Genomic DNA, 27,814 nt, shown 5'->3' on the forward strand with positions numbered 1-27,814 from the left:
CCATGGGGATCCCTGTATCCCCAAACCACCGGTCTCCCTACAGCCCGAAGTGATGTGGCTGCCTGCAGCCGCAGCTTAGGGGGCTGCCTGCTTGCAGCCCCAGCTCCGGGCCGTGCCGTGCCGAGCCGTGCCCAGCCGTGCCGTGCCGTCAGCGGTGCCGTCGGGGCGGCGAGGCCGCGGCTGTCAGCCCCTATTGATGAGGTGTGGGCTGACGGCGGGGAGCGGCGGCCGCCGGCTTCACTCCAGACTCCCCGGCGCTGGGGTCAGTGCCCCGGCCAGCCCCGTCGCCGCCGGGAAGGGAAGGGCTGGACCCGGAGGGATGCCCCTGCTCCCCCTCCGAGCATCGGGCATCGGGTGATGGGAGCGGTGAGCTTGGATATGATGGGAAAGGGCCAATCCTGACACAAATCCTACACCCCTGGGTGGCAGATGTGGGATCAGGATGGAGGCTTCACCGCTGGTTTCCTTCTGTGCTGGAATAAAAACCCTATTTCTCTCTCTGCACTGGCGTATCAGGGTTTGAATCAATCCACGTAATCTGGACAGGAGAAATCTCAAAGCCAAGTGGTAGGGTTTTTTATCATGATGCTCAGTACTCCAAGTCCTGGATCTCCAAGTGCCAAATCCATGTGAAATGCTCTCACATGAGCAAAGGACGTGAAGGGTTTCACGTGCAGGCAAGATTCACGTGCTGGCAGGGCTGAGCAGTAACACAGGAGGTTGGTCTGACCTTGGACTACATTGCCAAAACCACAAAATATTGACGGGTTTAAAAAAGGAAAACTTGGGAAAAAGGCATAAAAAATGTCCATTCATTTTCAACAAGGGCAAAAACCCTGTGGCGCAGGGTGAGTGTGAGACCTGAGGCTGACAGTGTCCTCAGCAAGGGACACTGCAGGCAGCCAGGAACTTCCTGGGAATCTTCCTCTCTTCACTTGGGCCTGTCACAAATGGGTACCCTGAGATTGGGACAGTGTCTGGGACCAGGCCGATGCTCACACAGCCTCCCCCAAACCCCAGCCCTCAACCCCCCAGCCTCAGATTTGCAAGGGAAGGGAGGACCCAGATTCCTGCACCTAAAACCTCAGATATCCTGAGAGATGATGGGGGAACTGCACATAGGAAGGGCTCAGCATCTTCAGAGTGGGGATGTTTCAGGGGCTGGATAAGCAGAGCCAGTGCTATTAAATAGTTGTTAATCTCCAGCTGCTCCTTTGGATTATATCTGATTTCCATGTGATCTCCCCAACAAATTCTGGAGTTGAGGCAACAGTTTATGTGTTTTTCATTTTCCTAATTAACGTCCACCCAACTTTCCAGAAATATCCCTCCAAAGGCCCCTCAGAGCACCCTCTGCCCTGCTGTTCTCCAGCCAAGCAAACGCTGCAGCCTTCCCGGGCTTCACTCGCAGCACCAGGAATTCAGACTATGCCGCTGAGATTCCTACGGCTGCACGAAAAAAGCTCCTGTTTTCCCTTTGCCATCAGGAGGAGCCTGCTCACCCTCCTGCTTCTCTCTGGGGTTTGTGCTATAAAGAGAAATAGCACTGGTGTTAATAAAGAGAAATAGCACTGATGTTAATAAAGAGAAATAGCACTGGTGTTAATATTGGTGATGCGTTGGCATTACTGGAGAGCAGCAAAGCTGGTGATCCCTTAATACTGCAGAGTCCCAGTCTGGATTTGTCTTTCAGACTTGGCTTGCAGCTTCACACTGGGCTAGGAGTGCTGCCCCGGATGCAAAATCTTGGATGAAGGTGGCATTTTGTCCTCTTTTTGGAAAGCAAGAAAATACACAACACTGTAAACATAACAGTAGCATGAAAGTTCATTTTATCATGAAGTGATATTGCTATCATTAGGCAAAGTCCCAGCGCAGCACACTGTGGAAAGAATACTCAGGTATGTTGGCAAACTGATATCTAATTAGCCCTCATTCTTAGCTCATTAACACAGTGCTGATATTGTTAATAAACAGTAATATCTGTTAACACACCTGGAGACAGATGCACCTCTGGTTTCCTATGCATCATACAAACCAGGAGGAATGCTGTGAGCCCTGGGGCTGGCAGGGCAGGAGGGGGAGAGGCTGAATGCTGGGCATTGCTGGAGTGTTGTAGGGGTTTATTGGGAATGGAGAAAGAGAAAAGCCACTCAAGAGGCAGGATGGACTTGAATGTCTGTGTAGTTCCAGCTATTGGTTGTCAGTCAATCCATCCATCAATTTATCTATTGTACCAAGTGGAAAAAAAAATACAGATTTAAACAAGCCTGATGCACTTGTACACACAGCTATTTGAGTTTGTGTTGCACCTGGCTGCTTTGAATAGATGTATATAGCTCTTGGCTTGCAGAATAGAGCAGCTTGGGCTCAGCCTCATGATACCCTGCCCTGGCCAGGTACCAGGTACTGGATGGATGCTGTAAGGGCAGTAGTGGGACATCCTCATCTGTTGTTCAGCCTGGAGAAGAGAAGGCTCTGGGGAGACCTTAGAGCAGCTTCCAGTGACTAAAGGGGCTACAAGAAATCTGCGGAGGGGCTTTGGACAAGAGAGCCCAGCTGTCTCAGCCTGTCTCCATAGCAGAGGTGCTCCAGCCCTCAGAGCACCTTTGTGGCCTCCTCGAGACTTGCCCGAACAGCTCCACATCCTTCTTATGCTGGGGGAGGTCTCACCAGAGTGGAGCAGAGGGGCAGCTGTGTCAATCAGCTGTAGCTCCTCAGGAGTTGCTTCTTGGCCATATGAGACCAGAATCAGGCTGCATCATATATTTGTCTCTTTTCTCTTTTACAAAGGATCCTTATGTACTTTATAAAGATCACCAAATTAAGCCTCACGACAACACTGCAACTTATTATTATCTGGGAAGACAAGGGAAAGGATGACTGAAAGGCTTGGGGGGTGTCGCAGATCCAGGACAGGACTCATCTCTCACGGAGCACTTAGTCCTGTGCCTTAACACAGGGTTATGTATTTTTGGCAGAACAGCTGTGAAGTCTCACTGTAATGCCAGTGGGACATCGGAGGCATCGGAGCTTATTCCAGTTGTTAACACCCGGAGGTATGTAAAGCACCATGGAGAAATGGTTGAATGTGCTCAGGGATTGCTCCTCTGCAAAACATAAACTTTTGATTTACTGTCTTCTTCTGGCATGCAAAAGGACATGTTTTAGCACCTTTCCCTGCAGGCTGTGGTAGAGCTGTGTGTACTTCTGATGTTCGCTCCAGAAAAATGCACATGGCAGAAGCAGAACTGATTAGGAAATGCATTATTTGGCTCAGTGGAAAATCCTCCCAAAATAAAGAAAAATATCATTTGTGTTTCATCTGGAAGAGGCAGAAACACAAACCCAGCAAACTGGAAGGTTCAGTGGGTTTTGTTTCTGGATGAGCAAAGCTCCAAAGCAGAACAGTTCAGTTATTTTATTTATTTATTAGCTTTAAATGGAATTGAATTTCACTTTCACAGTTTTTGGGTCGGCTTTGATTGGTTTGCTTGGATTATGAAGATTTTGAGACATTTTTGAATGAATTGCTGTTTGAACTCAATAAAAAGAAAAGCTGGGCTTGAACAGCTATAAGCAAGAAGTTTAAATATTTCTGATTGCTTTCAGCTACATTTAGGGTTGAGATTTTGTATGTCAAAACACAGTATAACCGGGGCATGAGTTCAGTTGGGTTTTATTGATTATAACTAAAAACATTTTGAAGCATTTTCCTTAGCTTCAATAAAAATGTATGTATTCCTTCTTTCCAGAGTCTTCTTTTTTTGGGGGGGTGTTCATATAGAGAATAAAGAACATTTACCAAATTCAGTCTTCTGATTGCAGGCCTGCAAGTCTGAAAAGCCTTGGCTGTAACAAGATGCAGTGGGAAAACCACAGAATGGGCAAAAGATGCTACATTTTACATTGTTGCAGGCAAAAAACAACACACAAACTAAAATAACTGACCAAAAATGCAACAGGGCCTTTGTTATTAAACTATTTATTTCCATCTCCCATGGAAAATGTTATTAAAAATATGAGAGTTATAGCTCTCTATCACAAATACTAAGAAAACAGGGAAGTCTCCAATAGATTTTTTTTACATGCATGTTTCTATCATCACCCCTTCCAGATGTTTCTTCTACTCATCTGTTTGAGTAAATCACAGCATCATAGCTGGGTCCACTGTGTCCTGGCCTCGAGGTTGTAAATGAGGTACACAAAAGAACAGAGGTTTTGCTCTTTGTTCTGCACACCTTTATGTTCTGTTTGGAATAAATTACAAATTTTTTTCTTTGAGGACAACCTAAAATCTTTCATTTTCTATGAGATGACAGCATCTTTGAGCCTTAGCTTTCCTGCCTTTTGCCTGTCCTTGGGTTTCATCCCCAAATCCTAAGTGATGTGAGTTAACATTTTCACATCTGATGAAGCCTGGACACTGTGGCTATGGTGGTGATGCCCAGAGAATTGCTGTCACCATCTCTATTTTCCTCAGACATTCAAGGCTGTGGGCAAAATTCAGGGGTTGTTTGTAATCACGGAAAACTCTCTGTTCTCCTTTCCTCTGATGTCCAGATACCTCCTGTGAATTACAAAATGGATGCACCATTTTCATCCTCAGCTGAACCTCTGGATCAAATCAAGTCACAGAGTCATAGAATCACAGAATCATTTGGGTTGGATATCTCTTTCCCCCACTCTCATTTTCTTTCCTCTGTTTCAATGCTGTAGTCCAAATGCCTTACATGGCCATTTCTGAGAAAAAAAGAGAAGTATTTGGGGAGAAACATTCAGGTCTGGTCCAGTTTGGACTCTGGGTTACTAATGAACTTTTACTTTTACTTTTTTTCTTTCTTCTTCTCCACCCTATTCTAATCCTCTCAGATGAGTCCTGATCTCATCAGGATCTCTGTATGCGCTTAATGTGCTTATCTTTGCTCCATTGACTAGAAGAGGGTTGCTTGGTAAATAAAGCCAAGCAAATGGTCACGTCTTCAAAAGATATCAGGACTTCAGATGGAAAGGTGTCTTGGCCAAGGCTCCTGTCTTCGTCTGTCAGCACAATAACACCCTAACTTGGACCGTCTTTTACAACACTGTTGGAGGAGGAGGATGTCCTTAAGGCTTGGGAAAGCCTAGCTCAATTCTCAATTGTCCTGAGACTTTGTAGAGGCCACTGCACCTCTAGGGACCTCAGTTTCCCATCTGCTAAAATAAGGGTAATAAAGCCCCATAGGTGCAAATGGTAAATCATTGACTGTGATGTGTTCTCCGTGTAGCCTGATATGACATGGCGCAAGCCAAGGGGACATTCATCCCAACATCCAGCTTGCAGACAAGGGAGAGAAAGATCTGATCATAGTGACAGAGATTAAGCCACTGATTAAAACAATCCTGAATGGACTTGTGGAGAGGTCTATCATCAGTGGCTTGAGTTTAGTGCCCTCCCTGTGAAACACGGAGGGCTGATGGCTCAACAGTGCCGCTGTGGTGATAAGAGGATAACGTCGACCAGAGGAGTTATCAGGGTTGGGGACAATGCAAGGACATGAGCAAACAGTGGGCAGCAGCATCGCAAGAAAGCCTTTGGGAGTTGGTGGGGTGAGGCTATCTTGCAAGGCAGACCCTGGGAGATGCTTTCTTCTCCCAGTGGTGATGGGGGGGAATTGGCAACCGTGGCAACTTTAAGTCAAGGAAGACTGAGGGTACAATGTGATGGTGCTTGGGAGAAAGTGCTGGAAAATCAGTGTGCAAAACAGATGTGCCCCTGCCCAGGGCAGGGGCCTTGGAATTAGATTATCTTTGAGGTGTCTTCCAACCCAAACCATTCTATGATTCTCTGATTCTATGTCTTGGACTCTCACCAAGTGCATTGAAATCATCAGTTCTCAGCCCAACTTTGTGCAAGTTTGGGTTGAAGAAGGCTGTTGGAAAACAGACTCTGTGTTATCTCTGTGTCTGTAGCTTCCTTTTTAAAACTGAAACTGTGTGAGCATGCTGGCTGCATGTTTGCCCAGATAGCATTTACATTTACTGATTAGTTCAAGCCCCGTTTGGCAGAGGGCTGGAGATCTGTAGGTAAGAGTAGGAATAGGTACCAGCTATCAGACTCTGGCTAGAATCAATGCTGAGCTGATTGCATGTCTAAGCTATGGGCAGGCTGCAAGACTGGCTAAAAGTGAAGTAAATGTGGTCTGTGGAAAAATCACATTACTTTATTCCCCACCCTACCCCAAACAAAAGGCTTCAAGCTTTCCCATGAAGAGAAATGTGCTCTCACAAGGTAGTGTTTTGAGACAACCAATTTGCACCCATTTCCACTGGGTCTATAATTAAAATAAGATCCCAGAGCTGCGAGCTGTCAGCCAGCCACTGTGAAGTTCACACATTTAAATGTTCTCATCAAAGGAAAACTAAGGTCCAGAAACTTGGCAGTAATTAGATCACCGAAGTGCAAGCTCCTGTGATTAGATCAGGAGTGCTCTGCCAGGATTATACTAAATCAAAAGAAATAATCAGACGGCTAGAAAAGGGAGCAGCTCTTCATTTAAACTTCATTAATTTCCTGTCCACTTGGCACAGCCCGTGAATTCTGCACTTAAAAAGGTGGAGGTTACTTCTAGTGAGCACAGGCTATTGCTGCAGCAAGAAAAACCTGTTATAATCCACACAATGTGAAGAAGCAAAGTCTGGGTTCTGGCTGTCCTCAGTATGATTTGCCTAAAGAAAATACATAGGTGCCTGCCGTATTTTCTGTTTGGGTTGTAAAGGTGCTGCTCTGCCTTACAGGTCTCCTGAGTCAGCTGAGGTCCTTCATACCTAGCCAAACAGTGGCATCCCCCAAGGGTGGGAGGAAGGAGACAAAGGCATTGACAATGGCTGGTTGGACAGGCCTGTGGGATGAGCTAGAAGAAATGCAAAGAAGTGACTGTATTATTTTTATAGAAAAATCTAAGGTTGCTCAGGAAAGTTTCAGAGGTCTCCAGCTTATGCTCTGCTAGATGGGGGGCTCCCAGCTCTCACCCTGATGCTCAGGAGGATATTTGTCTTGAGGCAAAGCTTAGAAAGAACCTAACTAACAAATACTGGGCATCCACAGGCTTTGCCCTGAATAGCTGTTGCTGAGGTAATGCTGATGATCATTTGTTTACAACTTCACTTAGACCAAGACATGATGTTTCACTGGTGGTGTTACTTCTTGGGGATCTGGACAGCAATAATGCAAGCCAACCACTCTGTGCTACGTATCTGTGAAAGCCATACTGCCCAAACCTCTGTGAGGCTTGGCTTTGTGCTGAATTTATAGCTAGGTTATGTTATCCAAATGAGTAGTGCCATACATTTGCACAGAACGACTTGAGTGAGTGAAGTTTGGTGGGGTCAAGGCCATTGTTGGGAAGGTATCACCAGGTGGAGCTGTCTTTTGGCAGTGTGTGAGCAAGTGCTCCTTCTTGGAAGACCATGACAGTGGAAGACCATTGTACCAAGCTTTGTGTGTCTCAGAGGCAGTGTTTGGAGCTTGGGTGGCAAACCACATTTGGGTGGCATTGGCCAAGATGCATACCATCTGATTCACCATAACTTTAAATAGGTCTAAGCCCTGATGAGTACATTGTGGCAGGTAGGTGAGGGGATGCTCACCTATGAACATCTGAAAGAGCTGACATCTAAACCTGCCAGAGTAGGAAAGACCAGAAATGTTCTGGGCTGCAGATCTACTCTATGTGGTGTGACTTCATCAGAAGGATACTGTGGTTTTAGCCAGAGTTTTTCATGACAGCAGCTGCACACACTTTCTACTATGAGGAAGCTGTTTGGTTTGGGTTTTAACAGAAAATCCCCTAAAATCCCATCAATTTTGGTTTGAAAGCAAAAAGCAAGGGAGTTGCTGTCAGCAGAAGGTTCATTCATCTTAAAAGAAAAAAAAGACATTCCAGCCAAATTAAATAATAAAAGAGGCGATAAAACCCACCTGCTTTTAACTCCAGGTTTCTGTTTCTTTTTAAATCCGATCAGTGTATTAAAGATACTCAGATTGAGATTTTTTTGTGGAATTATTGGGCCAGATCTGTATCTGTTCCACATGGGGAGAGGCATGTCATTCTAATCACCTTCATTTTATGATGCTGTACAGCTTTTTCACTGGCTGAGGAAGCCCCTTCCACCCTGCAGCATCCCTGATGAAGACACAGGAGAGGAAATTAAGGCAGGAGACTTTCCCAAATTTCCCCATGATGCAAGGGAGAGGCCTGGGAAGACAAGCAGAACTCTGTGCTTCTTAGTTGCTCTGGACATGAGATCATGCTTCAAATCAAGATCTTTTGTCTTCCTCAGAGGTGGATCTGCCCATTTTCACTGCCCGAGATGTTTTGTTCTCCTGGTCTACAAGTCAACACTGGCTGTGCAAAAAGGTGAAAAAAGGAGGAAGGAGCAGTAACAAACACCTTGGCATCCAGCACCATCTCAGCCCCCACCATGTCCCATAGTAGATATCCAACCACAGCCATCTCCCACCTATGGCAATAACTATTTTGACATTTCTCTATAGGCAGAAAATCAAAGTGGCATAACTGCCATAGACCTAAATGCATGCTGACTTGTCCGTTTCTGGAAAACCTTGGAATTAACACCTCCTCCTGAGACCTAGTGTTGGGCATCCATACTGCCTTTGACATTGAGGCTGCTGCAAGTCCCAGCTGAAGGAGCAGGGCCCTTGGAAGGGCATCTGGATCTTGAGAGAAAGGACCCCTTTTGCCAGTGGTTTTTTTTTTGCTTAATGTTCTCAGAGAGAGGGAGACACTGCAAGGAGGAGGGCTGCAAGAACCCCGAGTTAAGGATACACCTAAGGAACCTGCATGTGAGCAAAACAGACAGTAGCTAATTTGGTTTCAAGGGCTGTAATCGCTCCCGTCCCTAGCATTGTGTTGTTAATTGAGGGAACAGACATGTCACACAATGACAATGCCAACCTGATAAACCTGTCCTGAGCGAGAAGTGCAGCTCTTGGCAGAGCTAACTCAGCTGCAAAGTCTGGGACACACAGACAAGAAGTGTGGAAAAGGCTTATGGTACCTTGAGACAAGGGAGGACTTGGAGGAAGCCTGCAGAAAGGTATGTGAATAACCCTGGTACAAGACATTAATGAAAAATCCAGCTATAAAAGAGGTTTATTAGTCAAGGGCTATCCTAATTTTGCACGTGTATTGCTCTCATCATGGCATAAAGAGAATCAGATGGAAGTAGGAGCCTCTGTTGTGTTTTGTGCTGGACAAAAATACCCTGCTCCCCCAAAACTGGCAACCTCTATAACCAAAATAGAGACTTTGCTGAAGGGAAAGAAAGAGGTGAAATTAGAGGAAGGACTTGCCCAGAGGCAGCAGTAAATAGTGATGGAGTCAGAGAGGGAGCTGAGGTCTCTTGGTTCATGCTGATTGCACCAACTTGTTTCAGGAGCCAGAAACAGTAAATAACGAACAGGGTTGGTGCTTTTTATTCCTTCCCCTTTCATGACACCCTTGGAGGCTTACACATGTGAAGGAATATGGACCTTTTAATGGAAAAAGGATGGTCCCTGCTCCACAGGGGTCATAGAGCAACTTCACTGGGATCTGCAGGAGATATTGGGAGACCCTTCCCTAAAAAGGAAAAGTATTAAAATCAGGATATCCATCAAAGTGACCTATTTTGTGGCTTTCCCATTGCTGTTCCTCCTGTATGGTTGAGAATGACAGGCTGTTTTTTAACAAACCTTCTTGGCATCTGATGCAAGCCCAGGGGAACGGTGGGAAGGCGAGCTGTAAAATGGTATGCCCTGGCTGTCTCTCAGCTCCCTGCCTTTCCCCTTGGAGCTAGATAACAGGAACAGCAGATAAGGGGAAAAGCGGCTCTTTAATTCAGTCAGAATTTCACTTAGTGTGAAGAAAAATGCCTAGTGAGAGAATTAGACTGAGCCAGGAAATAACCTCTTAAACCTCAGCTCTCCCTTGCTAAAAGTATATTTAGCATTTTATACATGTACATATCTCTATGTCTGTCTTTCTCCACACCACCGTAAAATCTCTGTCTTCTAACAGTGTGGTGGCTAAGCAATTCTTTTAAACTCATAAAAACAAGTGAATACAACAAGCTGCCTTTTCAACTATGAGGGCTGAAGCATTTTTCCAGGTCTCTCCAGTGTCAAATATTCCCAGCCTCTGCAGGCACCATCATCCCTGCTTTCCAAGCAGATACCTCCACAGAGAAAGGCTTTGACCAAGCATGGCCAAGATGTTATTTTAGGTAGAGCATGATCTGAGTGGGGGCTTAAGCAAGGCTTGTATGGAGCAGAAGCTTTTGGGAATACTGAGGAGGGATCAGGCTTTGAGTCTTACTCTTTTTGAAGGCATGGATCCCACTTCTGGGAAGAAGGCTATATCTACCCTGCTGTTCCTCTTGTTTATCCAGCCCTGAGTGTTTGCTGGCAGGAAGCAATGTTCCTCCTATCTGGGCAGGGACATGGGTTTAGCATGTGGGATATCACTGTGGTTTGGGGAGATCTTCAGTGAGCATCCCCAAAGCAAATACTCTGCTTTTCATGGCAAAGTATTGCTGCACCTTCACTGCAGTCGGGTTGGTTCACACCGAGAGGACAACTTGGCCTAATAAAAAACTTGTGGGTGTTCCTGTATCTCCCCAGCAAGGAGCTGGCAAATCACTGATTCGCCTTCTGGTCTGGGAGGGAGATACATCCAAACATCCCTTCACAGCCCTTGTATCTGCCCACACCTCTGCAGATACAGGGGGTTTGGTGGGGCCCTGGCTTACAACAGGGAGATCAAAAATGTGGTATCCTGATATTAAAACAGGATGGAAGCAAAATAGACCATCTTGCTGCTAATGGCAACTTCCACACTGCTTTTCCACTTCAGGTTCCTGAGCTCAGCTCTCCTAAAGATGGCAGGCAGAGAGAGCAAACAGTGAGCAGCCTCTGTGGTATCCCTGGGGTTAGTGATTTACATTTCATATTCTCAGTTCTTCTGCCCTCAGAGGCTTCAGGTGGGACATTCAGGCTGTTTGCTGTCTTGCCTTCTTTCTTTTCTCTTTTCCTAGTTATGATTGTTCTGGAAGATCAGATGCTCTTGTTTTTGTTAGAAGTTAGTTCCAGTTGTCTCCTGGAACACTGCCATCTAATTAAAGGTGGTATGGTCCAAGGCAGGCACTATGGTCCCTCTTCTGAGAACCCCTTCTTCATAGCAGTCATCAAATACTTTACTAGGCTCCTTTTCTGGTTTGTTTTTAGGTTGCAGATTTATCAGGCTTTCAGAGTTCTGGTGCCCTCAACATAAAAAGGACATGGAACTGTTGGAACAAGTCCAGAGGAGGGCTACAAGGATGATCAGGGGACTGGAGCACCTCCTGTATGAAGACAGGCTGAGAAAGTTGGGGCTGTTCAGCCTGGAGAAGAGAAGGCTGCGTGGAGACCTCATAGCAGCCTTCCAGTATCTGAGGGGGGGCTATAGGGATGCTGGGGAGGGACTCTTCATTAGGGACTGTAGTGACAGGACAAGGGGTAACGGGTTAAAACTTAAACAGGGGAATTTGAGGTTAGATATAAGGAAGAAATTCTTTCCTGTTAAGGTGGTGAGGCACTGGAATGGGTTGCCCAAGGAAGTTGTGAATGCTCCATCCCTGGCATTGTTCAAGGCCAGGCTGGACAGAGCCTTGGGTGACATGGTTTAGTGTGAGGCATCCCTGTCCACGGCAGGGGGTTGGAACTGGGTGATCTTAAAGTCCTCTCCAACTGTACCTACTCTATGATTCTATGACTCTGTGTCTCAGTATCTCTATCACCTAGTGCAAACAAGTCTTGGTATACTGAGGATCAGAGATTCCTGCTATCCTCTGAAGTACTTTTTTATACTATAAGCATTAAATGCTGCTCACTGACAGAAATAATTATGTCAGCAAGGTAAGGATGTGGCAGTACGTCTTTGCTAGATCATGGAATCTCAATCAATCTGTGGCCAAAGATTATGCTGACCCTGAAGTGGGGACTTTGGGTTTAGCTGTGTATTTGGCTTCTCTAATTTTTTCCCATCACTGTCTGAATGCACATTGACTTTCAGCATCCACAGCATCCTGGGGCCACCTCCACTAGGCTGAAGAGAAAAGACACTTCCAGGCAGCTTGTTGCAACACCTGGGGGCCAATGCAAAACCAAGAAACATTCTCTCTGCACCTAGCAAGGAAAGGTAAAGTCAAGCTTGCCTGTGATGCTGAGATAGCAGTTCAGTATCTAAACAGGTAACACCCAATTACAACAGAACTGTGTTGACTTACACTTTCCCTTATCAGGAGAATCAGGTATTCATGTAAATCACAAAAGAGTTTGATGGATGCCAGTTCACAGGGAGCCCCACACCAAGGAACCAGAGCCTAGTTAAACAAAACGTATGTTGTTCTTATCTTTAAGCTGTGGCTATTGCTATGAAATAAAAAACTATAAAAGAAAGTGCCTTATCATGGGGGTTATAATTCTTTAATATTCTCCAGGGGCTGATCTTGCGCTGGAATCAGGCCCTTGGGACCACTTTCTGAACCCCACGGAAGTCATTTTCTTGCAGACAGATGATCTTTCCTTATCATTTGCTGTCTTGGCAATAAAAAAGTCTCTTTCTTGAGATGCATGTTTAGACTGAGCCTGGTGGAAAAGAAAAGGAAAAGGGTCTGCTAAATTGGTCTTAATTCCGATGCTTGCCTAAGAGTAAATAATGAGGTCCAGGGACCATAATCTTCATTAGACCCTCCTGGGCCTGGAAGTGTGGCATGGACAGCACATGTGGTAAGTAGTCTTCAGACAGCCATGCTGGAGGCTAGCTCAGAGCCCAGTCTGAATGCTGTGGCTAATCAGACTCCCTTATCACATTTACTGGGAGATGGGTGATGCCAATAAAACCAAGTCAGGCTGAGTGCACTTAGTGGAGCCAAAAAGCTAATTGTTAATAGATGCCTAAAGCTTGTGGCTCAGGAAAGCCAGCTGGCCCCCTCTGCTCTCCTCCCTGGGTCCTGGTGGGACCTCAGATTTGGGTTATTCATAGATTTCCTTTGGGGCACTGCAGATTCCCATCCCCACCGGAATGATGGGCAGAACACCCACATTTTACTGGTATTTATCCATATTATGGTCTGTACAGGTGCTCTATTTGAGATCAAGAGGTTATGCACATGACAGTGGTTCAGCCACGTAGAGTCTCCACGGGTGACAGTAAACCCAAGCTGGTGCTTTGCACTAGGGTTATGCTGATTTTGTCAAACGAGGGAAACTGAAATGTATAATTTCTGACAGCGATGGGCTGTGTTTATACCCCCTTCCTCCAAACTGAAAATAGTGGCTGTTAGGAGATACCTGTGGCAAAAAAAATGAGACCAAAGTGAGCTTGCAGTGATTTTCCCCTGGTACACTCCCCCTACCTCTAGAAAACTGCAGGTGATGGCTGTCCAGAACCAGAACTGATATTATTGTGTTTAAATCCTTATTTTTTTTTTTTCCCCTTAAGAAACACCTGTGTATCTGAAACCTTGTCTGCTTCTTCTACAACCCATAGTTTAACAGGGATGTTACACCTCACAGCAGTGCCCACCTTCTGTAGGACAGAGTCCCAGCTTGGAGATCTTACAGTTTAAATGAATGTATGTGTTTTTGTAACATGGTAATTCAAGCTAGCTAGCTCTATTGATCCATACATTGTTTAATAGATCCTTAAAACCCAGCACCGAAGCTGGATGTGAGTGGTAGGTAGGGTTTTCTGTCTGTGTGCTCTCCCTGCAGACACAGACTCCACTGAACACCTCCCACATCTCTGCAGCAATGAATTCCCCCTCCAGCTCCGGAGGGAGCCTCCAACACTGGGTCCTTTGTCCAGCAACTTTGAAGGTCTTTCTTTGCGGCTGTGTGAGTCTTAGCAAGCAAAACACCTCAGGGTAAGGCTGTGTCCCTCCGTGACTCGTATCCAGCAGAGGTGGGAGAGCCTTTCCTGGTCCAGCTAGTGCTTATTTCAATGGAGGTGCCATGGTGTTTGCAGAGAGCAGAGATCTCCATTTCCCCAAGCAGACTTGAGTGTCTGACATGGTTATAGGTTAAGAGCTGTGATTCTGAGAAGCAATCACTTTGCACTTCTCACTAGCCACCTTCTCCTTGCCTTGCTGATGCCCTCCAAGGCTGCCATAATTTCTGAACCTCTAACCCTAGTGAAGCCCCTTTATTACAGGGATCACAACAAGCAAGTGGTGGAGACTTTAAAGTGGTTCTTGGAGACAAATAGCAGGGCTATTTGGTCTATCAGGGCTATATGGTGTCCTTCAGATACACCATACAAGGAAGACAGGTGGTCTCTGCAGAGGCTTTACAGAATGATTTCCCATCTCTAAGACCCTTATTTGTTGGAGTGGATGCCACCATTTGAACCTCCCTCCCATTTCACTCCATCACTAGATCTGAAATCCGGTACCCAGGTGCAGAGACCTGGTGAGCTCAAGACATCAATCTGCATAAAGGGGACCAGGAAAGCAGCTGGTGGAGGTGTGTGCTGTGAGTGTACAAGCATCCACATGGGAGGGGGCTCTGCTCCAGGTGTGCAAATACAGCTCATCCCTGGCATATTCTTGGAACACAGCTGAGCAGGGACCTGCTGCCTTTATCTCTTGACCTCTTGCTCCCCCGCCCTGAGGATCCAAATGCTGTAGGTGCAAGTACATCCCAGCAAGCCTGGATGGGCCCCACATTACAGGGAATGAGAGTCCTTGAGGAATCCCCTGGATCTCTACTTAGGAGCACTGTGGTGGGATGCTACTTCCCAAGAAACATATTTTCACCCAACCCCACAGAAGTAGTCTTCTGGATGCATTTACACCCACTGCAGAGATGCCAGCACATCTGCATCATCTGGCACATCTGCCTGGCAGGACCTGCAACGGGCAGCTTTCAAAGCTACTGCTTACAGAGGCTAAGCTGCCTTTATTGCAGGTCACACACCCTCTCAAACAGCAGTGGATTTAAATGCCATAAAACCCATGGTCTAACACACCCTGGGAGTTTCCCACCACCCCCTATGTGTCACGAAAGCATCCCTCATTGTGCTGGCTGAGGGGATCTCTCTAGGGATCCTTTGCCAGTGGTACTCCATGTGTCATTCAGCAGCCAAGCAAACCACAGCACCCCACAGCCCCATCTCTCTGCCTCTCTGCTGTTCACACATCACTTCTGTGGCTGCCTTGCTTTATTTTTCTGGCAACGGAGGAAAAAATAGCTTGTGTGAAAATTATTTATTTTGTATTAATGGCTCAGAGTCAAAGCCTCAGCAGACACTTGGAATAAACAGGATCACTCCAAATACAGTTGTTTGAAATCAGAGCTGTGCTCTGACCCTGGAGTTTCTAACCAAAGCCAGGAAAACTGTGTATATAGAATCCCTTATTATTTTTCCCCCTATTACTCCACAGTACAACAGGCCTTGCTTGTAGCCAGAGGACTTTGACCAGGATGATTAAGCCAACATTTCATTTAGCCGGTCATATGCATGGTTGTATAGGTGGTTAAAGCATAAAATAATCACCCCTATCTGACTAATAACCCCCTTTATGCTTCCGATCCAGTTAGTATTCAAGCACATCTCACTTCTCCTCAGCCATTCCTCTCCTTTCATTTCCCCTCTCAAAAATATGTATTTTAAGTGTGGGCAGCTGTCAGGTGAAGAACTGTATTTTGGGAGAAATGTTCTGGATTTGTTGTCTTGGGGGAAACCAGCACTTTTGTTTTCACACTTACCTTCCTCTTTGTTTTGTTTTCTTTCACTTCTTGTCCAGCACAGTCAGTTTTCCAGACAGATAAAAGGAAGAAAAAGGGGAAATAAAACAACGAGTGAGTCAATGTCTTTATCTGTGTTCAGCATGGTTTTCCTCCCTTCTCCTTTTTTCCACCAAATAATAGAAATATTCCCAGCTGAGAATTAGGGCACCTCAGCTCATTTCAGCTATTGTGCAATACTGAGCACATCTGTTAATGAATGCAGCTCTTCAACTGTGGTTAGCCCTTGCTCCTGATGGATTAATTAAGGATCAAAAAGGAAGAAGATTCTAAGCAGGGCTTAATACAGACCTTGAGAAACCCAGCTTTGAGTCTACAGGCTCCTTTACTGACTCTGAAGCATTCGTGTAGCTAATTTTTGTCTCATTTCTTTGTGAAATGGGCATTGCAGACGAGACGCCCGGGGCTAAGTGCATGGGGACCCTTGCACTGTCTTGCACCACAATGGTGCAGGCAAAGCAGAGACAACGAGGCAGGGATGCTCCGGGAGCAGCTCTGACAAAGGTACCCCAACTTTTCTCCCTTTGAAAAGCTTCATTATTCCACCTCTGGGCCATGATGGAAAAGCTTTCATGGGGCAAGCGCTGGCTTTGCCTGTCACCCCCCTCCAACCTTGCAGCATGCCTGACAAAGGCAGCTCCTGCGGGGTGGGCAGCCAGGCTGCTGAACCTTCGCACTTGCTACAGCTCTTGGAAAGTCTCAGCTAGAGGCTTTTCCGATCCCAGCCGGCTGCTATAATCACACATTGTTCCTGGTCACTCCTTGTCATTTAGCAGCACTTGGAAAATGTCAAATGTGGGAGTCCGGCAGCCTTAGGTTAGAGTAAAAACTCCCAAACATATTTGGAAGGCTGCCAGCACTTTGCAGACCCTCTGCAAACTCAGATAAGGGGCAACCTTGCTGCCTGCGGGCTAGGCCAGGACTTTATAAACCCTCCATGTGCTTGGGTTGAGCTTTCTCAATATTGTGATCATCCCGTCCCTTTCCAACATCGCTTGGTGCAAAGGGCTGGCGATGGTGACCTTTGCTGAGACATCTGGTGCTCAAGGGGGAAGAACCTGTTGGAGATGTTGACATCCAGAGCCAGTGGGGACAGGACCCCCCCAATGCACAGGGAGGCAGAGGGTGCTTGGGTCTGGATCTGTGAGCAAACCCAGTGCCTGGTTTTGTTTGAGCTGGAGGTTACAGCCGTTGTCCCAAAAGCTCCTTTGGGTTTGCAGCAAATGATGGTCCTCAAAGCGCAGTTGGGGAAGGTTGGTGAATGCTGCTTGGCAAGGAGGGGGAGGAAGGGTTGAGTTTGGGGCTTCATTCTGAACCGTAACGAAATCTAAACATTTTGAAATTCTTCCCTAAATGACAAATAATGTCAAATACTGAGATAGCACTGGGCTGGATTTGAGCCGCGAGGCACCTTCTTATATTCCTAACTTCTGATAAAAAGGATGGAACAGAGTCAGGAAAACTTTCCTCTCCTTCCCCTCATTATTTTTCTTTTCCTTTTTTTTTTTTTTTTCCCTTAAAAACACCCTCACCCTCAGTGAAAGCAGCAACATCTGAAATGTTCCAGTTTGGATGGGAGAGCCTTTTGCAGCAGGAAATGTTTCCCTCTGGATTTTCCTGGCCAACTCTGTCCGACTGCACGTCCCAGACCCACTGAAAGTTCAGCTTGGGCACTGCAGCTCAGCTCAGGGATGGGCAAAGACAGCTCCCCCCGCAAAACAATCAGCTTTTGGGGAGCTTGTGCCACTGTGCATGCATCATTGAGAAAACAACTGGAATCCCCGTTAATTAACATGGTTAACTAGCTCACAGGCAGCACAGTAGCTCTATTAATGATGGAAGTGCATTCTTAGGACAGTGTTGTTAGTCTGCTTTTTTCCCTCTCTTCTTTGCTTTAAACTCAAGGCTTTCTGCTAAAACCTCTGTGGGTCAGTTAACCAATATTTACACATTTTTGGTCCATGAATAATTTACAAGTCTTTTCCCCCTATGTATTTTTCCCTATATCCTTACCCTTAAGTGGCTGAATTATTTCTCACCCATCCATCCATACATCATCTAGTGAATTCAGGCTCTTTTGGACCCTGTTTGCATCTTGTTGGCAGATCGTACATTTTTACTTTACTTGTAAACATATTTATTTTCTCTCTGGGTCAAATAAGTCATGTGAAAATGTCAGTGCATGAATTACCTGAGACCTGTTTACCCTCTGCATCCCACCAGGGCCCCTCTGAGCTTCCCGATGTACAGCTGGTCACCTGAAACCCCACAAAAGGGTTGGGTTAAAGCAGGATAAATGGCCAGAAGAACCTTGTGTCCAATGTGGATTCTTTTTTGCTTTCACCTTCATAAGAGAGTCATGAGCTGTTTTCCTGGACAAATAAATTCTCAGTTCCCACACCTAAGCCATCTTTTGGGGCTTCTCAGCAAGTTGGGCTATCCCTGATTGTCCTTACCCCCTCTCAGCAAATAAGAGGTTTATTGTTTGGCTTGTAAATTTGGAGGAAAATCCTGCTATTATTATGTTTTTTAGCTTCCTGTTCCTTTCTCCAGGAGCTGATGGCTCCGTGTCTCAGCCCTTTCTGGGCAAAGTGCATGGGGATAATAACCCACAGCCTATCATGACACGGAAACAACCTCTGCCTGCATTTCCTTTGGGAAAAGCAAAGAAAAGACCCATATCCTCTATCACCAGATCCCCAGATGTTTTCATCCTGAGGGGGAGATGATGCAGATGAAGCACTCAAATAGCCCAAGTCTGGGGTTTTAATTCCCTTGGACAGGACGGTAAAACCAATCCCTCATTTGGGCAGGCATGGAGGGTCTCGAAAGGGAAGAAGAGACCATCTCTAGCCAGACTCCACAGCAAACACCTGCTCTTCCCCCTGTACAGATCAGCCTGCCTTAGCCCCCTTTCGTTCTTTCTCCCTGCTCTTTTCTTCACCCCCCCTTCTCCGGGGCCATCGGTGGAGCATTCAGCAGTTAATATCCTTCTGTCTCCAATTGTGCTTTAAGAGGTGTAACGTTTGATAAGCCCCATTTAACTTGGCTGTACTACATTGTTTAAATAATTCAAATACAGATTGGCTCTTTAGAAGGATTTCTGCTCTATTGACCCTGCTGGTCATGAGTTACCAGGAAGTCAGGGAGGGGCTTCTAGGGCTGAAAGCCTGAAAAAAAATCAATTCCAGGTCTTTAGTGCCCAAATCACACCCCATTATTCCCAGGTAATTGCAGACCTGCTTTGCTGTTAACTCTTTGGGAACAATACAGCCTTTTCAGGGAAGAGGGAAAGCAAGAAGTGTTTTATTCTCTGTTGGGGTGCTAACCTGCATGGACAGTGTCATGTGCTTATTGTCAGGGCTTGGATGAATAGTAATAGAGGTAGAAGTGTCAAATTGCTTGTTTCCCCCCCCCCCCCCCCCTTCTCTTTCTTGATACCTGGTTTCCTGGTGGTTGGTTGGACTGCAGAATTTGTAATGCAATTTTCAGTTCATATGTCTCTCTCTGTGTACTGATCCACCAGGATTAAGGAGTGGGGTCCTGTAATATGGTTATTCCTTATTAGCACTTGTCTTTCATGTTGGGGCCCCACTGGATCCTTTTACTTTCAGCGATGCACAGACATGTGGAAAGTCCTATGCAATAGGTTATGGAAGAGCAAGAAGAAAGATTATATCAGTCTCTTGGGGTGGCCTTGTAGGATTAGGTCAATGTAGCCAAATGGTTGGTCTTGAGCACATGATGTCCACAATGCACATATTTCATCAGGGGTTTATTCTGGGGCAGCCCTGCTCCGGTCACATAGACAAGAAAGACTCGTTATCACTTGTAATGCATCTTTTGGGTTAGTTTAATTCAAAAGGAATCCAGGTTTTTAGGCACAGTTGGATGTAACAGGGAATTTCTCAAGGCTCTAAACAGAGACTAGAGTGTGGTGATGCTTCAGAAATGAACTGTTTCAATCCCAAAAGATGTGCTTGGTTCTTTGACAGCTAGAAGAACCCAAAACTTTGCGTGTCTAAAAGTGAAGGCTAATAACGTCTTTTGTCTCCTTCACTGTCCTTAACAGGTGAAAGGCACCTTTGTCTTGTGATACCCTAGGAGCCAAGCCTATTAGTTTTCATTAATTAGACTAGGAAGAAAGATGCAGATAAAAATAACCCAAATCCCACCTCTGGGGTGATGCCTTCTGTCTTCATTAGAGCCCCTTCTTCAGCTCATGATTCTCCTTCTTGACATGACATAAACAGGAGCCAGGGCTAAAGACTTAAACACAGAATCATAGAGTACCAGGTTGTAAAGGACCTCGAGGGTCATCTGGTCCAACCTTTCTTGGTAAAGATGTCATGTCTTTCTAAAACATGACGTGCAAAAACCTGTCCTTCCTCCTTCCTGGTGTGCGAAGGATGAAAGCCACCCCCCCATCATACCCCCTGATCCGGCCTGTGACAAAAGCCACAGCCTCACCCTGTCACCCAACCTGGCTGGGGGAGGAGATGCCATCCTGATGGTGATGTGGAATTGACCACAGTTCTTGAGGCTGCTCAGTCCCCACCCCTTTTACAAATGGGCACCTTATCGCGCACTGTTTATCCAGGAACAGGGGACAGGACAGGGAGGAGCTGCATCAGCCTCCACACTCGGTCATGACAGCAGAGGGCCAGGTTGGATGGGGATTGGAGCAACTTAGCCTAGCAGAAGGTGTCCCTGCCCACGGCACGGGGTTGGAATTGGATGGACTTTAAGGTCCCTTCCAACACAAAACAGTCTGTGATTCATCCTATGATCCAAGATGCTCAGAGTCCATCTGTAAGCTGGGTGTTATCGTCTCACCTGTGAGCTCTTGGGAGACCTTCCAAGAGCCTCACTCCTCTGTAGGAGCACAGCTAACTCATACTGTGCGACACTGGAGCATCCCTGGTGCCTTTTTGAATGGTCTTTTGGTGTCTGTCTATGTTTGATTGACTTGTTAATCCAACCTGTGCATTGCATGGAGTTGGCAAGGATGAGGTGAAATAACCAGTGAAGCTTGTCTATCCTGGCCAGCTTGCAACCTTTAATTCAGCAGGTGATGTTTACCTGGTGTCCCTGTCATGAGGATCTTCCAGAGGATGATACGAGGATGATACAGGAGCCTAACTTTGGAGTGCACGAAGTTGGGGTAAATCCTGCTGGCTGTAGGCTGCAGCAAAGCCATTTACCTGTGATGCTTTGTGTCTCCAGATGAAAGCTGGGGAGAAAGAATGTGTCTGATTACCTCTGTGCTGTTCAGAGCAGAGATCATCCCATTATGGAGTTGTACAGCAGCAGAGGAACAGTAGTAGCTTGGGGAAGCTACAACCACCACGGTGTGAGTGCAAACAGTGCCTGGAATTTGAAACAGAGTGAAGGGGAAAAAAAGTCTGTGATAATTTTTCAAGGCAAATGATTGGGACTTTCAAGGCATTTCAAGGTGGTCAGATGCTTAGCTCCCACTGAAAAGGGATGTCTTCAGATGCAGGTACCAAAATCAGCTCTCTAAGCATTCTGAAGGGCATTGAGGATATTACTCTAGAAAAGCCCTGGATACAGAGCAAGGGTTGGTATCTTAACTGAAGTTCACAGGAGACTTACCCCTATCTCCAGTTGCTCTAAAGAGGCTCCTGGGACCCTGACTTTAGACAAAGCAGAGCTATGCTCACCTCCTCCCCACTCCCTGATCAGCAAAGGGTTAAAGGGTGGGGGAGCACTTTGATTAATAGATGTCGTGTGAACATGCACATTTGCCTGTGACTGCATTCCTGGGGCTTTCGGCTGGGTGATAAGCTGCGACCAAAGTCCTCTGGCTCTGGGCAAGGAGAGCAAACAGGGCCCCAATGGAGCAGTTATTAATTCCAGCCTTGTGTCTCCCAGGGCTGTCTCTCAGCAACGGGGCTCCCGGGAGGCCTTTCACACACCAATCGATACAGCTTGCTTCGCCCCTTGGTCTATCCATCCTCATCCCGCACTTTTGCATGCTCAATCCAGTCTCCTTCAGTGCCAGAACTTCCAGTCCTGGGACCCTTTCCCATTGGCAGCAGGGGAAGGACAGGATGATATTCCCACTGGAGTGAAGGAAGCAACCCCCAAACCTAAACTGCTGTTGTAGCTGTCCCAGCCCACCACGTCCACCGTGGTCTTGATGGAAGGAATGTGTTGGACTAAAAAAGGGGAATTCAGCAGCAGTGTCTCCAAAGAGCATGTGTGTCCTTCTGCACCCATCAAAATACAAACACACCTGATTCAGAATTTATTTGGCTGCAAAATTTCCTCTTCCCTCAGGGTAATTTCAAATTGATTCAAGTCACAAGTTGTCTTTTCGACTCCAAACTTTGACATAAAGATATCGATTGAAAATGAAACTCCTTTCCCTCCTTGAAAAGCAAAACAAACTCAAACAACCTGGACCTTTCAACTTGCCTTCAGATAGGACAACGGCATACTTGCAAACCAGCTTTTGTGAAGGTGTGTTTTTAGTAGCAATGATTCTATGATTGCTGCATAGAGGATTTTTATATTTGATGCTCCAAGGGCTGGAGCAGCTCTGCTATGGAGACAGGCTGAGAGAGCTGGGCTTGTTCAGCCTGGAGAAGAGAAGGCTCTGGGGAGACCTTAGAGCAGCATCCAGTGCCTAAAGGGGCCAACTAGAAAACCAGAGAAGGACTTTTGACAAGGGCCTGTAGGGACAGGACAAGGGGGAATGGCTTTAACCTGACAGAGGGGAGACTGAGATGAGATCTCGGGCAGAAGTTCTTCCCTGTGAGGGTGCTGAGGCCCTGGCACAGAGTGCCCAGAGAAGCTGTGGCTGCCCCATCCCTGGCAGTGTTCAAGGCCAGGTTGGATGGGGCTTGGAGCAACCTGCTCTAGTGGAAGGTGTCCCTGCCTGTGGCAGGGGGTTGGAACTGGATGAGATTTAAGGTCCCTTCCAACCCAAACCATTCTCTGATTTCTGCTATCTCTGATTTGGAATACCAGAGCAAAATGTGGATTTCTGGTTGTTGGTGTTTCCCTTAACCCCACAACTGCTCTCAGGAGACTGTCAGCAGCAATGCCCACACTGGGAAGCGTCTCCTTCAGGAAAATCAGTTTCTTGAAAAGGGCCAAAACATTCAATAATGGCTTTGTGTAAAATGTGACTCCATCTCCGGGCAGGAGAATGTATTCGGTGTTTGTATGACAACAGGATGTTTTTAAGGCATGCCAAACTGATCACTGCCAAAATGAAGTCAGCTTTTTAAGTCATCCTGTTTTCCATAAAGAAGGCAATTGCAGATTTCATAATGAATAATATGAACATCTTCTACCATTACAGACCATTGTAACTTAGCTTTAACATTTGGTCATAAGCAGGAAGCCACAAACTGTCTTGCAGGTGAGTGGGGGACTCGAGTCAGTTGGTTTCTTCATCCCCCAGCTAAGATAGAAAAAAGCAAGAAAGATGAGAAAACAACAGTATTGTGAAGAGCTTTGGGATAGGAGACCAAATGCAAGGTGCTGTTTTCTAGGAAGTTGTGTGTTCCCTTGCAATTTTATTTCAGGACAGGCAAAAAAGAAAGTTATTTTGCATGACCCTCAAATCCAGAGACCGTTCTCAGGTGGGGAAGCTATTTTCTGGCCATTCATTCACAAAGCAGTAGACCCTTGTGCCTAGCCCTAGATTGTCATGGAGAAACATTAAAATGAGATATTCAAGGAGTAAAAGCTGATCCCTATACCGAGAAACTGAGAATTAAATGCCTGGCTTGGACTGTAAAGGTCTTCAAATCTATAAGGTGAGAAATGTGGTCATTTTGAGCAGAAATTCCATCCAACACTGACAATTTTTAACAGGATTCACTGAAACAAGCTTGCTTCCATAGAAAAGTGTAGTAACAACAGCAGCAACAACAATTAATAATAATAACAATAATAGCTAAGCAAACTGGCTTTCTCCATTAAAAATAAAAAAGAAAGAAAGAGTAGTTTTGTCCAAAAATTCCCAGCGGGCTCAAGTTAGGCCTGTATCTGTGGTAGCAGATACGAAAAAGGCATACTGAGGTCATCTAATCCAGGGGCCAGAAACCTTTCAAGGGTTGAGTGCCAGACTGGATTTTTCTTCCCTAGCAGAAGCTCAGCAGTCTCTGTCTCTCTTGAAGGAGAGTCAGCTTATAGGTGGGATCCTGCCTGTCAGGATCTAAACCATCTGCAGCAGTTCAGCTGCACTCTCTGGGATTTATCCTCATAGCTCCTCTCCCAACACGTTCATGATTTAAATGGTTTTGCCTTCAAAAAGACCCAGTGGTGGGGTTTTGGCATGTAAACAGACCTACAGTGGGAGTAGGGAGGTCACCACCGTGGGTGATGGTCTGATAGGTTTTGTGGCTTGTAAGTAAGCCTTACGCTGATGTGGGGGCATGCTCTACAGCTACACATGTGTATCTGGAAGGAAAAGAATCACAGAATCATAGAATCAACCAAGTTGGAAAAGACTTTTAAGATCATCTAGTCCAACCATTACCCCAGTAAAGAAGAAAGGGAAAAGGCCAAGTTTTGTTGAATGAAGGTTTATGGTAACCATACTATCTTTAAATGGATAGGAGCAACTTTTTACTTAGTTTAAGGCCTCCCTATGCTCAGAAGGGGATGGAGGGAGGGATTCAGCTTGCAGAATCAGACACTTGTGTTGGGTACATACATTGGAGGGTCCTCAAAGTCTCTGTGTGCCTATCTCCCATAATAATCACTGGAGATCCAGTCCATGAAGGCAGAAAAGAAGACTACTTCATACCAATCTAGGCACCAGGTTTAGGTCAGCCTTGGAATATCCCCACTTAATCTCCAGTTTCTGGACAGAAAGGCATGAGTCACTTCTATTTCCTTTGCCTTCCAGCCCCATGAGGGCATCTTGGCAGCTCTAGCGCATCTTCAGTGAGGACAACCATCCTAAGCCCTAAATTTAGGTTCCTGAATCTTTCAGTTGAATCCCATCCAAGATCTCTACAGGAGAATAAACATTATGCTTCACAGCACTGGGCATCTGTAAGAATTTGAGACCAGATCCAGGTTGTTCTGTTTCCTGAAACCCAGAATCTACCCCACATTCCCTCTCCCTGGATTTCTGAAGACTTTTCCCCGGTCCTCAACCACATCTGCAGCTTAGGCAGCTTTGATCATATCAACACAGAAATGTGTCACAGAGAAACACCTTTGCCTTCTGAGCTGCAGTCTGGTGCTGCAGAACCCCTCTTCTTCAAGTAGTCTTGAATAAAGGTGGAACAGTTTCTTCTGGAAGAGAGTGGCTGTTCCAGAGGCCTTTTCTTTCCAGAAGAGGGAATGCTTTCAACTGTGGGGAATGGTCTTGTCTTCACAGAAAATTTCCTGCAAAATTTGTGGTCATGAAAGATTTCCACATGGGAACAGAGGTGTTAATCCAGTGCCCTGGTGGTGTTTCAGAGCAGATAATGAATTTCTCCTGGGAACATCTCCCAGACCTCTGAAACACCACTTCATCTTGATAGAGTCAGATGAAGCCTTGAGCATGTCAGGAGGACTTTCTGGAATATTGTCTTGGTCCTTCACAAGCACACCTCTACAGACCAATGCAACCAGGGCATAAATCCTGTCTCCAGCAGTCCTGATGGGCAAGGGGGAGCTTGACCTTCCATCCCTCTCTTCTTCCAGATGGAGAAGGCATTCTGTCCTTCCTTGTACACTGAAGTACTAAAGCCAGACACTTTGGCAAGAAAATGCCCTTCATCCATCTAGCTGGTATCAGAAGCCAGCTTCAAGCTGCATCTTTCCACATCACAAGATTCTGCAGTGGGACTGACAAGGGGGTTTCTTCAGCTGCTCAGTGTCAGTTTATTGACACAAAGAAGAGTATAGGTAGGATCAAGACGTAACAGTCAGAGCTTCTTATGTGACAGGGTCTACTCCACAATCCTCCACCTTCTGCAGCTTTGCCTGGCCATCTTGCCTTCTTCACAATCATGTAAATGATGGGCCTTTATACTCCTTTTTTGCACTCTTCAGTCTTTTGGGTTTTGCTTCTACCTTTGGATAATGAGGAAGTGGTCCCAAAGGGTCCAGGGTTGTAAGAAAAGCCATTAGTATGGGAGAAAGAGAAACATTTTGATCAGACTTTTTTCGGAAGAAAAACATGTAAGAAAGCTTTGTTGAAACCAGACTTGTTTGCTAGGTTTTTTTTTTACTGTTTGTTTAATTTTCAGCAAAAGTTTCCATTTCTGATGCAACAGAAAAGCCATCTATGATGATTTTTGTTCTGCATCACTGGAGTTTCATGTTTTGTATCCCTGTGGTGTGCAATGTCATTATAGCTCTGACTCACCTCCAAGGACTTGGGTAGGAGGCAGCAGTCATTCCCCAGATAAAAACCCATGCTCTGACTTTACAGTGCAGCTTCAGGCAGGGCTGTTCTTGCACCAGCTGGCTTGTGGCAGGCTCTGAACCCCTCATACTCCCATGGAGGTGTAAGCAAACACAGACAGAAGGACCAGAGCTGGTTCCTGAGCCTGTTCTGGGTCTCATCTGGCTGTCCCAGATTTTCACTGGGGCACAAAGGCTTTGCAGCATCCCCACCACAGGGTTTCTCTAGGACCTATGTGGCTATCGAGTGCGGTGCCAGCACTAGAAAAAGCCCTCTCAACAGTGAGCCAGGCCAGCACGTCCGCTGGAAAAATGACATAACCCTGTCACGTAATCTGGAGTTCCTCCTTTGGGGCAGCCTCGCTGGCTGGGGCCGTGTGAGAGGAGATCAAAGGGCAGCACAGGAAAAAGAAAGCAGAGCCCATAGAGGGAAAAACACCCTCAGCCACTGGCCAGGGAGTAATCACAGCCCTCGGTGGACTTTGGGAGTTCCCATTCACGGGAGGGATGGAGACACACATCCTCCTCTGGCTCCGAGCACTGGGGTGGGTGCGGGCACAGCGTCCTCCTCCATGCCTCTCCCACCTTATCATTCACACTAGTGTGAGATGAGATTTGGCCCCTCTTGTGCCTGGTGCTGTTCAAGCTCCATGGAAAAGATGATCTTGACCCAAAAGAACTTGGGAGACTGTGGTTGCCCAGGGCAGTGCCACCAACATCCCCTCCCCTGCATTCTTCAGCTGACTTCCCACCCTCACCGACTTCAGAGTACCTGGGTTAAATACTGGAGATGGATGAAGTAGTGGGAGGGAGGTGAAACAGCAAGAAAAAGACACTAAAATTGACAGGTCCCATGCCAGGACTGGTGCTGAGGGATCTGCGCTGGGTACATCCTTGCACACAGACACTGGGGTAGCCTTGCAGCCTGGACCCTTTCCATCCACCATCGCTACCCATCCCTTGCCACCACCTGCACCCCCAACCATGTCCCCCCAGCCCAGCTCCTGGGGTCTGCCTACCAGTGCCCACACTGGGGGACTTGCATTGCCCAGGGTTTGTGGTTTCTGACCCCTGACTTGCTGTTGCCACTGGAATTCCCTATCACTCTGTGACTCAGCTGACAGAAAGGGAGACAATGGCATTTTACATCAGCCCAGGCTATCAGGAGCCTGCCTTATCTGAGCTGTGTTTTTCTATTAGTCTAACACTCCATTGTGCATCCCTTTATCAGCTGCAATGTTGATGTAATGCTGGCTTGGAAGTGGTTTCTGCATCCTAGCACTAAGACAGCTCACTTTTATTTTGGGGGGGAAGGGGAGGGCGGGAGAGGAGGGTTTATCGGGATTCTCAGGAGATAGGAGCCCTTCTCCTGCACAGAGCAGGGAGGGAGGGCTGGCTGGGTGGTGGAGGGGGGCTACCAGCCTGAGCTGAGCAGACCATGCGCAGGCAGCAATTTAATGAACATAATTTCTGCTCCTCCTCTCCACACAGTATTTTTAACTGGATCATAAAATGTTGATAAATGTCCTCTCTGGTTCCTTCTGCAAGCACCAGAAGGTGCAGACTTGGCTTTCTGAAGCTGGACTGGCCCACACGCTG

General features: G+C 46.4%; 1 long non-coding RNA gene across 1 annotated transcript; it reads left to right on the forward strand.

Annotated features, from left to right (window-relative positions):
• Nucleotides 1–8,988: 8,988 nt before the first annotated feature.
• On the forward strand, nt 8,989–21,591 carry LOC133273482 (uncharacterized). Its single transcript, XR_009744835.1, has 2 exons — nt 8,989–9,099; nt 21,056–21,591. It is a non-coding gene; the product is annotated as an uncharacterized LOC133273482 (long non-coding RNA).
• Nucleotides 21,592–27,814: the final 6,223 nt, after the last annotated feature.

This window comes from Pezoporus flaviventris, unplaced genomic scaffold (genome assembly GCF_033815535.1).
Source record: "Pezoporus flaviventris isolate CSIRO_AGI_PZ_B2104156 unplaced genomic scaffold, CSIRO_AGI_Pfla_v1 ptg000031l, whole genome shotgun sequence".
NCBI lineage: Eukaryota > Metazoa > Chordata > Aves > Psittaciformes > Psittacidae > Pezoporus > Pezoporus flaviventris.